The sequence below is a fragment of the Pinus tabuliformis genome, chromosome 6 (genome assembly GCF_031772625.1).
Source record: "Pinus tabuliformis cultivar Carrire ecotype Pingquan chromosome 6, CPIR1, whole genome shotgun sequence".
Taxonomy (NCBI): Eukaryota; Viridiplantae; Streptophyta; class Pinopsida; order Pinales; family Pinaceae; genus Pinus; species Pinus tabuliformis.
Genome location: NC_142292.1, coordinates 80,690,746 through 80,695,973, shown reverse-complemented (window position 1 = coordinate 80,695,973; position 5,228 = coordinate 80,690,746).

Sequence of the window (5,228 nt, the reverse complement as noted above, 5' to 3'; positions counted from 1 at the left end):
GTCCAATGCATGAGCGATGGGGTCATGTGATTTAGGTGGAGGATTTGAATTCTGTGAACTCGATTGATCTTCAGTATAAACAAGTGAGTGATGGGGAGCCTTGGGTGTTTAAATGAATTTCTAATCTAGAGTGTAATCGACCTCAAGACAATGAGGAACTGACATAACCATCAACTTGGGCTAAAGTGCCTCGATAACTTGTGGGGTTTCCACTTCATCAACAGGTAGATCATCGAATACAGGTGGCTTAGAAAGATCAACAATGAATGAATCAAAATCGTGATCGAATGAAGGTAAAAAGAGATCAAGACAACCATGATTAGAAAATTAGATGTGTTCATTGGCATCATCATGGTCTAATTAATCGTATAGAGGGGTTGATGAGAAGAAAGAATATTCACCCTTTGTTTTTTTGGAAAAGATAGATGAAATATTGAGTGGATTTGTAAACACAGATGTGTCCTCTCTACTATGCAATGACACACTGACATCCGATGTATTCTGTGAATGATCAGAAGTAGATGCATCCAGGGATGTATTCTCACATAGAAAATCAACAATGGAAGAATCAACAAAGATGTCAGGGAAAAGTGGATGAGGTGTGAACATAAGGAGGTCATCCTTCATCGTGGGTTCTTCTTCAGATTCCCACATATACTCATCATAAATGATAGTGCAGGTTGGCTGCTTAACACCAACTTTGTCGACAAATTGATCCTCGTGAACAACAAGTGTGTACTAGTATGGAATGAGAGAAAACAACATAGTACAATCCAGAGGATCAACAGAACAAGGGGACGGAGGTTGAGGAAACAAGTCCACGTGAGAACCAACAGCCCTTTCAGGAAAATCTGCGTAGATATCAAGAGCAGGTGGGGTGGGAGGATGCGGTAGTTCAACAGATATATGTGCACCTGCTCCCACCTCACATTGTGGGGCCAGAGCTATTTGATGAAACAAGGATGGACAATCACTTGTGACATCAATTGTATATGTCTTGGATTTAGCAGCTCTAACACCGAGGTAGGCTGGGGTTGGTTTGAATGATTTTAACACATGTGGATTCTCAGATATGTGAAGAAGATATTGAAATATTTCACTAAGAAATTTACAATCAATTTCATCCTCTGGGAATTGAAAAGTGAGATTACAAAAGCGATACCAGAATTTCGCCATAGATTCATCAGGGGATTTCTGTAATCCAAGATTTTTTTTATTAAGTGCTTGACGGTCAAAGTTATGGAAAGCATGAGATAATTCTAAAACAAAGTGACCAAATGAGTGAATAGATTTTTCGAGTAGTGTAACAAGCCATTGCAATGGGTCTCCACGAAGCATGAATGCGAACAACATGCATATCACATAATCCTCACAAGATCCATTGTTTTCACATAGATTGGAAAAGGCAAGGCTATGCCTCTCCCAAGTTGTTATGCTGTCACCTTCATATGTGTTATGTGACAAGAGATTCCAGAAATCCTCTGGGATTTCAAAGTCATCTCCATAAGAAAAACATCTCAGAGGACGAAGTGTAACATAGACATGATAGATGTGTCAAGATTGAAAACAGATTTTGAGGACTCAACTTGTCATCTGGACCTCATTTTAGCACAAGAAATGTTGACGGTGATGTACCTGCCAACATGTCAAAGGATCTTCCTGGTAAGAATTCCCAACTAGACCTCAGACGTTTTGCAGTATGAATCCCAAAAGTGGGTAGTAAAGCTATGCCTTGATTGTGTTAGCACGTAGAGGTAAGCAAGATATCCTTTTCAAAAGCAAGTGTGTGACCTTGTAGCAATTTAGGAGAGATGCATGGGGAGGTTCTAACACACAGAAGGGGAAAATAAGTGTATCCCTTAGAAGCCTATAATAGTACATATCCTGAAAGGAACACATGAGATGAATGACATCACAAACTGGAAAGAAGAATAGTCGACAATCCAAAGTGATGAGATAAACAAACAACACGCTTCAATGAGATTCATACAATCACATACATAATAGTCCATACATCAATGCTTAAGTAAAACTACACACATTGCTAAAGTAACCATAATAGTCGAACTACAATAACAACATATGCATGAAATGTGTTGGCTCTGTTATTGCATTGCTAAAGTAACCATAATAGTCGAACTACAATAACAACATATGCATGAAATGTGTTGGCTCTGTTATTATATAAAGTGAAAGTTTCATCCATCCATACAAGCATGACAACCACTAGCCCCAATAGTGGAATGTTACAGTCAACATCGCCTGCCCCTCCAAAGAGATGTGCTCACTTTGCACTGTGGGGAATCCAAGGCTCATCACAATACTCTCCAAACCTTTTCTAAGAAATGCCTAACAAAATATTGGCTCTCGAAATCTTATTCTATGAGTTATGAGGTTTTATTTATAACAAAGGGTGGGGTGACCCTTGACATTCCCCTTTGTGACTCTTGGACTACCCTCATGAATCTTTACATTACATATGACTGTTTGTATTCCACTAATGACGCTTGGAATTTCACTTTACATCATGTTTACAAAAATGATACATTTTCCACATATACCCATGTGGGACAAAATCATCTTGAGTCAGCTAGACAAGACAACACTAAGACTCATATGGCTGTGGAGAGACCATCTCATCAACCTTCTCTCTGTGATCTTCATTGATGAAATGATGCCATGCTTGATAGTGCACAATAGTGTCTGCATACTCTTTGATGATGTCCTTATGGAAACGAAATCTTGCCTTCATTGCTTCCAGGTATACTGATTTGGAACCTCGGTCCAACTCATCCTGTAACATGTGCAACTTAATCTTGAGCAAGTCCAGACCATTGATGTACATCTGCATGTTATCTTCGTTGAATTGAAAATCTGCATTGATGGCCAGGAGCATCAAATGATCAAAGTATGCATTAAGCTCCAGTCTGACTTGGTTCTTCTCTTTTGCCTCAGTGAGCGTACCAATTGACGAGGTGCCATACTTTCTCGCCACGACATCCAAACTCTTATACTATTGTGCATACAAAGCCTCAGTAGTAGTGATGAGCGGCAGGTGTTCCTCATAGTTCTAGATCTAACTCTGGATGGGTGCTTTGTCCAACTCCACATGTGGCTTCATCATCTTGTTCAAGTGAAGCGAGGCTCCCTTGTACCTCATTGTCCATGTTTGTACATGATCAACTATGACATGTATGTCTGCGAGTGTTCGCACTATCTTGGTTCAGCGCTCCTGATGACCATGAAGGTGGACAATTGCCTTGTGCATGTGACAAACCTGTCATATAGTCTCTGCGTGACTGTCTCAAGAGCCAATACTTCAACAAGTATGGCCATCATCATCTCTTCTCTAGCAGATCCTATCGATCGTTCCTCTCTCTTCCTGGCTTCTTGCAACTCCTTAGCCATACACTCATTTTCTGCTATCAAGAACTTAACACTCGAGCTCGTGGCTTCGGCAAAAGTGTTTGTAGCATCAACCATGGTAGCTTGATGTCTCCATACATCTGATACAATCACTCATTCTTCTAAGTATGCAGGTGATGCATGCTCATCCGAGGTGCACTCTCTACGTGCTTATACAACCCTGCGTTATGACTCATCAAACGCTATGTTGTACACCTCTGTTCCCAGATAGTCCTCAAGGAGAATAATATCCCCTTGTTCACTCGGGAATTTATTTATTGTTGGAGCTAGCGAAGCCTGTGGAGTGACCTCGGTTGCTTTTGGAATGAGGTCAGTATCCTGATCCTGTTACAACTGCTCCATCTCCATGTCCATTTGTTCTACTATATATTCATCCTACAGAGCAAGTTCTTGTTCCTTTGGCTACTCACCTTGTTCCTCATCTGCTGCTGCTTCAGAGTCTTCAACCTATATTGGTGCAGTTTGTGTTTTCCATACGCCTTGCACTTCCTCCTGTTCCCGTTCTTGTTCCTGTTCATGCTCATGCTCATGTTGCACTTCCTGCTCTCTTCTGCACAACTCTTGAGCTTCTGTTGGACTTCCTGCAACATTCTCTCTGTATCTTCTAGCCTTTGCTTCTCTCTCTTTCTTTGCATTATCCTCCTGTCGCGTTGTCGCCTCTTCGCATCTATATCCAAAGCTACCTTTTCCACAAGTGGGTCTTCCTTAATCTTGTAGCTTTGCTCTGTCTCTGTGCTTTCAACAATCTTCCTCTTTCCTTTGTCTTGCACATGTTTGCTACTTGTTGTTGTTGTTGCTGCTCCCTGTGGTGCTTTTGTCTTGAGTGCTGCTAGCCACTCCATTGCAATGCTTACCGGTTCATTGAGCCTAGAGGAGTTATAACAATATCTCCATGGGCCTTCCTCTAACCAATGACATGCCCTGTAGATCCAAGGATAGTACACTCTCGCACAGTGGTCCCTGCATAAACCATGTGGGTCTTATGGGTTGAAATTCCTGGTGCCAAACTTAAACTTCTTGAAATCAACCACCTCAACATCTGCTTCTTTCAAACTCCCGATCATGTGCAACGCAATTCGCACAGGAAGCATGGGCCATGGTGCCTTACTCTTCCTATGCAATCCCATTGATAACCTTGCCAAGATGTGGTATGCAACCTCCTGCATGACCAACTTGTTCGTGGCAAACCTAAGAAACACATGCAGAACTTTCTCCATGCTGTACATCCTAATGAAGGTTCCCTCAGGTGAGGCATACCAATTTTTAATGTTCAACAATGCCTCCATTGCTGCCTGGGACATGCAGCATGAATCTTGTTCAAAAATCATCGTGTACAAAGGGGTGATTAAATGGTCACATATTTTTTCCATGACTCCTCAGTAACTGCCAAATCTGAGAGCAACTTGCAATATATGTTCACGTCATCTTTGAAGGTGTCCATGCCCAACCCAAGCCAGGAAACAATTGATGGGCACATATTGCATTGGGAAAGTAGGCAGACATGAAGAACTTTGCTTTCTAATCCTTGGGCTCCGAGCATTGGATAAATGCACTTTCAATTGGGAGAGCCAACATGTTGGACCAGTTGAATGGTTTTCCTTCACTTCCCAGTTGATCCAAATAGAAACCCAACTTTGCGGGAAGGTTTATGTACTCCCTTTGCAATACAAGTGGAATGTGAAGATGACCAAGAACTAGTATGCCTTCCTGAGTGTCTTCTTCTTGTATATTTGGTTGGGGGCCATCCTGAACTTTGCTAGCTTCCTTTACCCAACATCAAGGTATCTCTTGTGTTCGTGTTG